Source organism: Mastomys coucha, unplaced genomic scaffold (assembly GCF_008632895.1).
Source record: "Mastomys coucha isolate ucsf_1 unplaced genomic scaffold, UCSF_Mcou_1 pScaffold7, whole genome shotgun sequence".
NCBI classification, from domain to species: domain Eukaryota; kingdom Metazoa; phylum Chordata; class Mammalia; order Rodentia; family Muridae; genus Mastomys; species Mastomys coucha.
The window spans coordinates 102,505,088-102,518,440 of record NW_022196913.1 but is presented as its reverse complement, the minus strand read 5'-3'; positions in this window follow the sequence as shown (position 1 = coordinate 102,518,440).

Sequence of the window (13,353 nt, the reverse complement as noted above, 5' to 3'; positions counted from 1 at the left end):
CGTTGCCCTGGTGACAGGTCTGTGGACCTGCCCACATATCTGCCACAGGCAGGTTCTGGATGCTAACAGAAACTGCGGGACAGTTTCAACCTAACATTGCAACTGGACTTTATCAGTGTGGAACAAGAGGAGGGGAGGGGGATGAGAATGAGATCACAACCTGTGATAACCTAGTCATAGATTTCACGTCACTTCTGTGTTTTAGAAACAAATCACTGAGACCAGCTGCACCCAAGGTATGAAAATGATAGAATGACTTGGACACAGGAAGGTGTTTGGGCCTGGAACAGGCATTCTAAGAGTCTACTGCAGGCAACAGAAACACTCAAGAAGGCACGGCCAGGTGCTTACTGCCTCTTTAGCATTCCTCCCTGAATATAAATAATATCCCCAACTAGTGAGCCTTGGTAGCGGGGACTGCTGTATAGAAGCTAGCCTCTCTCTTCCTTGGTGGCCATGTCCTTGACCATGTCTGTCTGAGAAGAACCAGCTCTGCTTTGCTATTAGTTGGAGCAGAAACATTAACAGCCAAGGCATTTGTGCCCCAGGAAAGTCCCTTTTCTTGAGCCACTGGTGGCAATTCCCTTATTCTAGATTCAGAGTCCGGAACACCACTGTCTACTGTACCTTTGCCTATTCCACAATCTCCAGCTTTACCTTTATCTAAAATCTGTCTGACTTTTAAATCGCAATCTACCTGACAATTTTTGGTTATCTCTTTGGTTTAGAATACCAACAAGGAAAAGACATAGTCCTCAATCACCAATCTCTCTGTCTCTCTCCCTGTCTCTCCCTGTCTCTGTCCCTGTCTCTGTCTGTCTCTGCCTCTCTGTCTCTGTCTCTCTCTCTCTCTCTGAGACACATTCTCAATATAGCCTAGACTGATACCTAGATCACTTTATAGTCAAAAATTACCCTGAATTCCTGATTCTCCTGCCTCTGCTTCCCAAGTGGGTACCATCATGCTAGGCTCTTAGGCCTAACAGAGCTAGTGAAGCTTTGAGAAAAAATAAGGCTGGCTTGCCAAATAGCCAGGCTCTGAAGATAACCTATAAAGGCAAGCTCTATGTATGGGTCTAGGCTCCATTGTCATCCTCTTCTTAAAAAAGGCATTTCACTTTCTCTCTTTCTTTCTTTCTCTCTCTTTCTTTCTTTCTTTTGTTCTCTCTTTCTTTCTTAGAGAGAGAGAGAGAGAGAGAGAGAGAGAGAGAGAGAGAGAAAGAGAGAGAGAGAGAGGCCATGGAACACATGTGGAGTTCAGAGATCAGGAGCTACCATGCTTAGAGACTATCCTGCTGTAGCTTCAAATCTTTAAAATAAAAAGAACTAAACACTATATTGAAAACAATATAGCTTTGGGTGTAACTCAGTAATAGAATGTGCTTGCTTAGTATGCCTCAGGTCCTTGGGAATCAATCCTCAGTATCATATAATAGAGCACACAACCAGGATAGTGGAAAGCCTCCATTGACAAATTGTAAGGTGGATGAGTTGCGCCACTTGTAGAATTATACCAAATATATAATAATATGTTAATTGACTATCTCTTATATGAACAAAGATGGCAGGAGGAAAGGGTGGGGAAGCTGACTCTAGAATGAGAACACTAGCCCAATATTCTGACACTGAAGAGACAGTGGGAGAGAAGAGACAGTGGGAGATTCTGCAGGTAAAAGCCCTCTTAGGTGGCCCAACAATTGTTTTAGTAGCTTCTCCATACACTGCTAATGTAACCATTAAGAAATTCTAGATTTCCCAGGCTAGGATGGATCAGGAGTGCTTTGGGACACCAAACATAGGGAAATGGTGAACAAAAGACCAGAAAGACAATGTGCATCATAAACGCTCATGTTTCGACATAAAAGGAAATGTTTGCCAACATCAGCTTATCAACTGATCAAAACTAGGTGTCTGGCGATAAAAAAATTCAATGTCTCATTAATAGACTTCATTGAAAATGCCAGGGAGAGGTGCTCTGTTTGATACTTGCGAAATTTATTGCCTTCTAGGTTTAAATTGAAGTATCTAATTACACAATTATGAACACTGTGATTCAGAGATTGCTCACTGAAAGCATTTCCTTATGTAATATCATCTTCCTGTCTACCTGCTATCTTCATTTCATTTGTGCTTTTATTTTGCTAGACTCTAAAGATCTAATTGGAATTTCAAAGTGCCCCATTAAGCCAAAATAATGATTCTGCTCGATAAACATCATGGTGCAGTTGGTCCTGACTTGTATACATTTTAAAATGTGAGATTTCTTTTTTCTTTTTCTTTTTTTTTTTTTTATGGCTGTTTCTCAAGACAGTTATGGCTTTTGCAATTAGACAGCGTTGGAGAGCATCATCTTAACTGCTGTTAATGCTTCAAACCAGCTGAGCATTACATGCACCAATTTTCTTGGCCTTTTAAAAAACTAATACTAATGTCTTTTGTGTGTTCTGGTTCTTCCCAATTTACAAAACACAATTATGTTTGTTGTTTTATTTGGCCCTTCTTTGCAGAGATTGCATGCCAAGCATGAGACAGCCAACAAAACAGGCCCCAGTGTGAAGAGCAGTGGTGGAGAGAAGGAACAGAAACAGAAAGGAAGAATTTAATAATTCCGATGGAACCACTCAATATGGATGCAAATCTGGTGATTTTGAAAGCACTGAAGTGGACTTCCCAAGAACTCACACATCCTGGCACAACCGTCTCAAGGAGACTGTATATGAGAAGACAGGTAGATATGATGATGACAACTACACCTTCTGAAAGGAAAACATCTTGAAGCTGGCCAGCTCTTTAGAGAGTTGCCAGGGAACCACGGAGCTGCGTGTTTCTCCCTTCATGTGGCAGTTAGGGGACCTGACTGCAAACAGCACATACAGGCTGGCTTGGGCCAATACGAGCATGCAAAGAATTCATTGGCAGCAAAGCTAAGCAGGCTGTTCAGGAATCAGCAGCCAGGCCGGGAAAACTGGCTCCTTCTGCAACTAAGGGCCAAGAAAGGCTGGGCTGTCGGAAGCACAGCCAAGAGCATGTCACAGCAATAGCCTAATTAGAGAGCAGACGGCAGGGCTGCCAACCTGGACAAGGCAATGATCCTAGACTTTGTTCGCTTTTTTTTTATTAAGGTGCAAGTTACGATAGTTACATGAACAGGGACAGGGGGAGAGGGTTGTGAAACTCAGTTGTTGGGGTACTAGCCTAGCATGCATGAGACCCTGGCCCCATCCTTAGCACTATCTAAACATAGGCATGGTGGCATACCCCTGTAATACTAGCACCTGGGAGGAGAGAGCAGAAGAACCAGAAGTTTAAGGATATCCTTGACTACATAGCAAGTTTGAGTCCAGCCTTGGCTACATGAGGCCATCTCTCAAACTTTAGAAAGAGGGAAAAGAGAAGAAGAAAGGCAGGAGTGAAAAGAGTTCATGTACAAGTTTCACATATGTATGTCAACTCTAGGTATGCACCTTGTTCAAAACTATAGAACACTTTCACATCCTCAGGCTTCCTGGGGCTTCGGGAGGTCAACACCTCATCACTCTTCTGCCTTCTATCATCACAGATTAGTTTGCCTGTTTCTGAATTTTACAAAGATAGAAACAATATCTACTCCTTATGTTCTTTGTATCTGAGGGATTTCTTTTCTCATTACATTTTCCATATGTATATGCAGAGTTGCTTATTGTAGTAGCAGTTTTTACTTCAGTTCCCCTTCTTTTCCTCCTTTTGTGCCTCCCTTTCCTCCTTGTAGTAAAGTTCTCTGTTCATGTTTAAATAAAATATATTACCCAGTCTATTTTTTAATGGCATCTGGGTTATTTCTCCTTTGGGGCTAAGATAAACTATACCACTAAGGTTCAAGCCTTTTGGAAAATGACTTCTCTACATTTTCTTAAGTATAGTCATTTCAGAATCACTAGTAGATATCTACTGGGGCACTTTTGACTCTCATGCAGCCACTGCAAATCATGTCTCCTGTCCTGGCATCTCTGTATCACTTCAAATACAGGTTGAGACGCTGTGAGCACTCAGTGCATCTAGCCCAGGTATAGCCCGCGCAGTCGTCTCGCCAGCAAGAAGACACGCAGACACTAGGTTCCTTCTGTAGCAACGTTTATTGTCTCCATCCATAGGGAAAAAAAGGGTCGAGCCCAAAATCCGCACTGCTTATATACACCACAGTGCGGCGAATCTGCCCACAGCGTGGCGTGTCTGCCCATGATTGGCTGTTCGCTCATTACCCTACATAACACCCTGAAATGGGCCGTGACATGGCATCTTTTTCACTCTACGCACATGCGCAAACAGTTCTCTACGCACATGCGCAAACAGTTGTTTACTAGGCGTCGACAGCGGAAGTAGGCGCCATCTTGCCATGGCGAATGCCTCTCCAGCTTCACCGCTCCCCACACCCAGGGGCGTGGCACTCCTCCTATCATGGGATCGGCCATGTCGGCTTCCACATGATGAGAGGACTTCAGCTTTTGGCAAAATGTGTTTATATCTTCTGGTATTTTCTATCAAAGACAGAATTCAGATATTCTGGCAAAATTTTACCAAATTCTAAATGGCATATACCATCTGCCAGTGTGTGCTCTGTGTGCTCTGTGTGGTCTGTGTGGTCTGTGTGTGTGTGTGTGTGTGTGTGTGTGTGTCACTGAAGATGAGCCATGAAACCCTGAAGATACTAGGGCAAATACTCTACAGTGTAGAGTCTACACTGAATGCATCCCAAGCTCCGTCTTCCAGATTGTCATCTTCATCCTGTATCACATGCATCATCACTGACTCCTTTCCTTGGGCTTACTTTTTAAAACTGTAAGCTTATTTTTTCAGGAGAATTGTTACATTAGTATTAAAAATAATATCACCACTCATAAATGAAAAGGTGATTATAGGAGATGAACACAATAAAAATGAAACAATGATGTTAAATTGTAACTATGCAATATGAAGTGCTGAAGCTCAGACCTATTGTAACCAATGAAACATTAAAGACAAGGCGAGATTAGCCAGTGTTGAAAAGGTTTTCTAATAGAAAACATACTCCCTATGAAATAAATAGAATTATTTGCAGAATTGAAAGGAGGGGGCTGGGCATGCAGCTCAGTTAGTAGGACACTTGCCTAGCATTCACCAAGACCTGGGTTTCATACATAACACAGCATACATCAAATGCGCTGGAGTACACCTGCAGTTCCAGCCCTTGACAGGTATAGGTGGGAGAATCAGAAGTTCAAGGTCATCCTCAACTGCATAGTAAGTTCAAGGCCAGTGTGGATCACTTGGGACTTTGTCTAGAAAAGAAAAAAAATTAAAAATTGGTTGACTTTCTCACTGTACAATTCCTCTCGACTTCTTATCTCTGCGAGAGGGATGTGATATAAGTGATAGGAGCAATTCAAGATGAAGTGGTTTACTCAAAATCAGCCAGCAGCATAGTGATGAAGACAGAGTATTCTATAGGCTGCATATTGTAGATTGCTCATTCATTCCCTCATTCACTCAGCACACACACACACACACACACACACACACACACACACACCAATGACAGTTTAATGAATGCCAGGGAAGGGAGACAAGCTGCTTGCAAAATAGCTACTGTCACAATTGAAAAGGTGCTTGGAATCTACTCTTTTCTGCTTTGAAGTGGAGGGTCTCTGTTCCAGGAGCAAGAATGGAACCCAGAACCAGAAGGCCTCTTGTTTTGTGTCAAACCTCTGTGGTCACTGTCACCTGTTCAGGGCTGCTCCAAGTCTCCTCCTAGAGGAGGCTGAAGCCACCCTTCCATACTGACATGCCCGTTGCTCTCCCATCTCTGGGCTGCGGCATCACCAGCAGCTGTGAGTCTGCATGACTCCTGGGAAATAGTTCATATTTATGCTTCTGTACATTGTTACTGTCTTTTTGCTGTGTTTTCTAGTGATAGACAGCAGTGTAGCTGTCTAGTAACAGACAGCTCTGCTTCCTCAGGATAGCAGTCAGGTTAGATCGGAGTTTTAAAACACTGGAAGTGGCCAGTCTTTACATCCTGAAAATTGTGAATTGAATTAAGCACACATGCCAAGACTCTAAATACAGTCATAATCACACTAGGTATGGCTTAAACAACACTCAGATGAAAAGATAAAGATGATCAGATAAGACTTTTAAAATAAAATAGACTACATGCTGGTTATAAAAGATACCCCTAAAAGATACAAAAACATGGAAATAAGATCAGAAAATATGTACTCTAAATTCTGGCCAAAAGAAAAAATATATATAGTTCTACTGGTGTCAGACAATACAGAATTTAGGCCAATATAAGAGGGGGAAAGTTCATACTGAAAACAAAAGTTAAATCCCTCAGAAAGCTATGATAAAATCATAAACATCATATATACCACCTCTGGTATGTATGTATATAAGTATGTATGTATGTGGCAAAATTTAACAGAACTAAAAAGATGAATAGGCAAATTTATAAATATTGTTATGGAAGAGTTTTATACCATATATGCATACATCTATGTGCCTTCCTCATTTTCTAAAAGATTTCTCAAATTTTTTGCGTTTGTCTAGAAATAGGGCTGAAGAGATGGCTCAGAGGTTAAGAGTACTTGGCTACTCATTCCAGAGGACCTGGGTTCAATTCCTAGCACTCACATGGCATCTCACCACTGTCTGTAAATCTAGTTATGGGAGACCTGATACCCTAATACAGACCATGCATGCACGCAAAACACCAAGGCAATAAAAAAAATAAGTAAATAAATAGTTAGAAATAGTACTTATCACGTATCCTAAAGAACTGATTAAAAAACGAATGCAAGTTTTAATTTGCCGAAACCTAATGAATGGCAGTGGCTATTCTATATTGAGCGGAAATAAAATTGGCCTAAATGGAAAATGGTGCCAAATAAAGCAGGTGAAAGAATCATATTATCCTTTCCTTCTTTAGCAAAGATTCATTAGCAACCACTGGTTCATTCCTGCATGTCCCTCATGCACCATCCGTGTAACAGGTACTGTTCTTGGTACTTAGTAAATTCAGTAAAAACGGGAAAAAAAATCCAAATGAAAGAAGGGCAAAAACCACTGCCTTTATGAAGTTTACATTGCATGTGGATATTATAGCATAAAAGAAATTGGCAAATGCAAAATATTAGCAAAAATAAGGGCCACAGAGAGGGAAAAGCAGGGATTAGGACCGGGATGAACCAGATGCAGGTCTGAACTTTTTTAATTGTAGCAAAATATATACAACATAAAATTGACCATTTTAACCACAGAGTTATTTAATGCAGAGTTCAGTGACATTAACTACATTTATATTACTGGGTAATTATCACCAGTACGTACCACCCAGACTTTTACATAATAACAAAATAACATAACACGTAGGCAACTGAAGGTAGTTAGCTCCAGTCTGCCAACTCAAGTTTTGTCTCTGGGACTCATATGCTAGAAGGGTGAATCGACTCCTACAAGATGACTTCTGGTTTCCACAATATGTGTTGTAGCATGCACATGCCCACACATACCCATCATGCACTTGCAGGATAAATTAATAAATGTTTAAAAGGTAGAAAATGGAACCCCCAGTCCATTAAACACTGACTTCCTATTCTCCCCAGGCTCTAGCCCCTTGTAAACAGTATGACTTTCTGTCCCTCTAAACAGGACTCCTACAGGGCTACTCTGGGTATCTTAAAAAGCAGAGAAAGACTCCACTTCTCTAAGTGAAACACTCGAAGGATGCTAAAATAAGCAAGCACTGTTAACTGCCTAACAAAGCCTCCTCCTATAAACTGAGTGAGGTGGCCTAAGGCACTTAGGATGTAAAGGCAGGAGGACCTGGAATTCAAGGGCAGTCTGGGTTTCATGAGACTGTAGAGAATATGAAAGTGGAGAGAGAAAAATTCTGACAGTGGAAAGGTTTAAGCCTGGGGAGACAGGGGAGATGAAGGGAAAAAGAAAGACAAGGGGCTGGGGTGAGAAATTTGCTCGTTTTATTTTGGATAGACTTTCATGGGGATCATAAGAGGGTGGGATTGGCCCCTAAATTTAATATCCCTCTGCTTCTGTAGCATTCTCTGCTGGGTCTCAGCTTGAGGTATGAACAAAATAGGATAGAAAAAGCCTGGGAAACAGTCAGGTGGCCATTTTTATTTCAGAATCATAATAATAAGCTTACTTTCTGTGTTAAAAATAAAAATAGGAGAGAAGAGAGACACACAAAGGGTCACATCTGGGTCTGTGGCCCTACAACAGCTGGGGTCTGTGCTGATGTCTGTGGACCATATTGACTCTGAAGGCCATGCAGATGTCAGTGGTCAGGGCTACTGCCTGAGACCATGTTGAAGGCCAGAGATCATATTGATGGCCAGAGGCCATATTGACATGGCAGAAGGGCATTGTTGGAGCAAACTGATCTGCCTGGTCTGTGCTGACACCTGAGGTCATGGTGATGTCCTGGCTCCAGCTGCCACTGAGAGCCACGTCTGGGTCTGTGGTTCTTCTGCAGCCGGTGTCTATGTCTGTATGTGGCCTGAAGTGCCACCAGAGACTATATGGATATATATGGTCTGGGATGCCAACTGAGACCATGTGGATGAATGAGGGCCATGCTGCTATCCAGGGGTCAGAATGTCTGGGTCCATGGTCCTAAGACAGTCAGGGTCTGCATTGGTCTCTACAGCCTGTTTTATCACCAAGATCCATGTGGATGTCCCTTAATTGAACTCAGTGCTGAGTCAATTGCCTCGAACTCCTTGGGACAGCTTTTAAACATATCTTCACACCAGCTCTCCAGATTGAAACTTTGGATTCAGTGGTTCCAGGGTGAAGGGAAGAGTCTAGATCTTGAATAGGCTCGCCTGGTGATTCTGAAGAGAAAGCAGAGCTGACAGCATTGGGCAATATTATAAGTTTAGGTTTATGTTTTTTAAAAAATTATTTTTTATGAGTATGTGGGTACCTATGTGAGCTCCTGTGCGTCACATATAGTAAGTGCCCTTAACTGCTCAGCCATATCTCTAGCTGCTGGGTTTGTATTTTATAGTAACCTCCCTGGCCTCACTGTGTAGGGGAAGTGCACAGAGTTACAAAACACTCTAGGCAGAAGAACTGGTCCCAATCTCATCTGATAAGCATTCCCTGGATTGCATATCCTAAGAGTATCATGCATGCTCTGTTTCTCTTTCTGTTCATTCAAACATTAGGTATACACCTACTGTTTGTACCTAGATTGGAGTACTGGGGAAGTCTTTCCCATGGTGCTGGAGTTCAAATCCACATCCTCCAATATCCTAGGCAAGTGCTCTATCACTGAACTGTGTCTCTAGCCTCAGGCCTTTTCATTTCCAATACTCTGCTCTTATTTGGCCTTTTGGGAAAAGATATCACCGAATAGGGCATGGTAGAAATGGTGTGAGTTCTAAGCTCAGGCTATGAACACCCTGGAAGCTCCTTCTTATGATTCTCTCAAAATCCTGTTGATTTTATCAACAATTTGGATTATCTTGCCAGAGGAAAAGCAGTCTGTAACAGGCATGTGCCACCTTTCTGGCCTGGAAGATGACCACAGATATATGCATGTATGAGTTACTTTTCTATTGCTGTGATAAAACACCATGACAAAAGGCAACATAAGAATGAGAACATTTAATTTGACTTATGGTTCCAGAGGGACAAGAATCCATGATGGCAGCAAGCAGGAGACATGGAGGCATGAACACGAAGCTTACATACGTGCAAGCATGAAGCCGAGAAAACAGAAAATTATGTGAACCCTTTAATTCTCAAAGCCTGCCTCCTCTCTCTTTCTATGTTTAGTCAATTCTTAGTTATCACAGCTCAGGAATGTTTTCCCTGGTTTGGATTCACTCCCTGCATTTACTGCTCCTGGTAGCACTGCCGTCATTATGGTTTTCTATGTATTCATTTTCATTATACACTCCACTATAGTCTCTTTCCCTCAAAGTTGCCTGTGAGTTCCCAGAGTCTATGGACAGTTCCAAGCACATTGTAGATGCTCACTGAAAACATGTTAAATAAAACCTTCTATTTTAGTCCTGGAGGAAAGAGGTCTTGGGGTTCTTTTAAAATGGAATCCTTCATACTTGTCTTCTCCTCCCAACTTGCAGGAGAATTGGAAAAAAATGTAATTGTTGTTAATTCTAGGGTGGCAACAGTTGGCTTTGAGGGGAATTCTTCATCTCTCCTTCCCTAAAATGGCCCCAGGCAGTTTCCTAGCAGCTACAATTACAGTGGACTACGTAATCTAAAGACAGAAAGTCCTGTCTAGAGTTAAATCATGGATATGTAAACATTTCTACAACAGTAACCTCACAGCAGTCTCCAGCCTGATAGATGCACAGTGCTGGTAATGATGCCAGCACTGAGTTCAATTAAGGGCTATTTACACAAGCAATAGGGAGCTATTTTCTGCTTTTTTTCTCAAACAGTAGGCCCAGGCTCCAGGGACTCTGTTATTTCACATTATATGTCTAAAGCTCTGATATAGCTATGGTTTTTCTTTTTTCCTCTCTTCTCTTCTTCTTCTTTTTTTTCTTTTTAAGACACAGTTTTACTGTATAGCTCACGCTGACCTCAAACGCATAGCAATCCTCCTTAGCTTCCCAAGGGCTAGAATTATACTGAGACCTGATCTAACTCTTCAGTTTCATAACTGCAAGATTAAATGAGATAATCATTGGGAAAGGCCATTGGTCATTAGAATGGTAGAAGGCATAGGGGGTAAGCAAATGATAAGTCTCAGCTGTTCGTATCATGTCACCATCACCGTCATCATTGTGACTGCCAGTCACCATCACCCTCATCCTCATCAGCAGCACACTCCCCTCCACTCTAACCAGTGAGGAGGAGAGGCCTGCTCTCAGATCTCTTACATCCATCCTCTGCTGACTCGGGATGGGAGAGGTTCTCTCAAAATAGCTCATGAGGGGGATGTTTTGAAAGACACCTTAAGTATTTATTCTTGAGCCACAGGCTGAGAGCACCTTATGGGCCAGGCATTCTAACAGATGCTGGGACACACAGGTGAATGGCAGAGTCTCCGCCCTGGGAGGCTACAGGAGAGAGGTGATATGTGCTGTGGTACAGGTTGACCACCACTAATTTCAGGGAACAACAGGAATACCTAAGAGGGGCAGATGTCACTCTAAAAAACGGTCAGAGATGGTTTCCTCTGGGCCTCCAGAGGTTCCCCGTGAAGCCCTCATTAATTTCACACAGAATGGAAAGGGCTTTACTTGCTTAAGTGATTGTTGCAGTGACCCAATTGTGTGATCCTTTTATCACAAGGGCCCATTATAGCTAGAAGTGAAGCCTTTAAAATTAACAACCTAAGAACAGAAGGTATTTTTTTTTCTAATGCTCAGCAGTTCCAGAGGAAAGACCATTGAGAGCTCATCTCCAGGGTCCTTGGAGGAGGGGGTACTACAGCAGAGAGTGTTGCAATCATGGAAAGATGGGGAAGACATTCTCATGACCTGGGCTCTGTTTTGGCTGTGCCAGTTAAGCCTGTGTATGGTGTGGCTCCAATCATTAGCATTTATTGACTTCACAAACCCTGCTTGAGGATGTGTGCCAGTTACCTTAGCTTTTTGTTTTGTTTTGTTTTGTTTGGGTTTTGGCTTTTCAGAGCTGAGGACTGAACCCAGGGCCTTGCTCTTGTTCTTGCTAGGCAAGCATTCTCCCACTGAGCTAAATCCCCAACCCTCAGCTCAAGGATGTATAGCAATTATTTCCAGCTTAGGTGACTCATTGTTCTCTACAAGTTTCTCACTGTCCCCTCCCTGCTGGACACTTTTCCTTGCTCTCCCAACAAGGAGGAATAGAGACAAAGCCAAACTTGCCCTGGGTTCTCCTCCAAGGTATTTACTATTCTCTCTCCTGTCTTTATTGCTTAGTAGTTTGAAAAACAATTATTATTATTTTTTTAATGCTGATACTATTGTCTTAGTGTGTTTTGTCCTCCTGTAACAAAATGCTTGACAATGGAACTTGGGTAATTTATGAAAAATAGGTAGGAATTAGGGATATAGCTCAGTTGATAGAGTGCTGGCTTAGCATATATGAAGTCCTGGGACCATTTCCCAGCAATGCATGAAACCAGGCATTATGGCAAAGACCTATAATCCTAGAACTTTGTAGGAAGAGGTAAGAGAATCAAAAGTTCAAAGTCATACTACATATAAAATCAGAAGCCAGTCATAGAGCAGGAGGAGAAAGAGACAGTAAAAGGTGGGGAGGGAGAGGAAGGAGGGAGAGAGAGAGAGAGAGAAAGAGAGAGAGAGAGAAAGAGAGAGAGAGAGAGAGAGAGAGAGAGAGAGAGAGAGAAAATAAAATGAGAGCTGATCTCATCAGGAACTCATCCTTATAATAATGACATTCATCTAGTTACAAAGTCACTTTCCTCATGGCTCCATCACCTTTCATGGGCCTACATCTTAACCCTATTTCATTGGCAATACATTTCCAACCCGTAAACTTTGCTAGACACATTAAAACTGTAAGAACTGCATCTTTAAAGAGAAAAATAAGGTGGGACATATATGGTGGCACATGCCTGTCACCCCAGCAGTGGGAAGAGAGAGGTTGGAGGTTAAGAGTCATGGTTACCCTCTGGTCCATAGTAAGTTGGAAGGCAGGCTGGCCTATAGGAGACCTTTTGATCTTCCTAGCAGCAGTATGAAAGGGATGCTTGTATTGATCCCATTTTTTATTCAGGAACTAAGGCTCAGCACTTTAAGATATGATGTAAAATCACACTGCTTGTAGGTAGTTGAGTCAGAATTTAAGCTAAGGCTACCAATGTCAGTGCAGGTTCTCTCTCTCTCTCTCTCTCTTTTTTTTTACAGAATAGTATAAATGTTTATTTTCTGTATGATTTGTTCTTCTGCCTTGCTTTTATAATATAGAAAAGTGTATTTTTTGAATAGCTCTAGTAAATATAATCTTTCTACTTTGGGATGTAAATAGGGCTTAAAAATTATAGACCGAACCCTCCCCAAATAGTCTTTTGAAATTGGTGATTTAATGTGGTTATTAACTTTGTTCAGCAATTTGATGCAAATGCCTAATACAAAAAGTTGTTGAGTTAGAACCACAAAAAAGGAAAGGGACTGATACGTTAAAAGCTTCTTAAAAATCAAAACTAGTAGCATTGATTGCACCTTCAAATTTTTATAAGCAAAACAATCTTAAGCAATGCCATCATACATAATCTACAATTATAATAAAAAAATTCACATTTTGTGCATACTGTATATAAATGCACATCACAATGGTGCAATTAGAATTAACACATAATATATACAAAATGAACAAAGTTTAGGTTTAGAC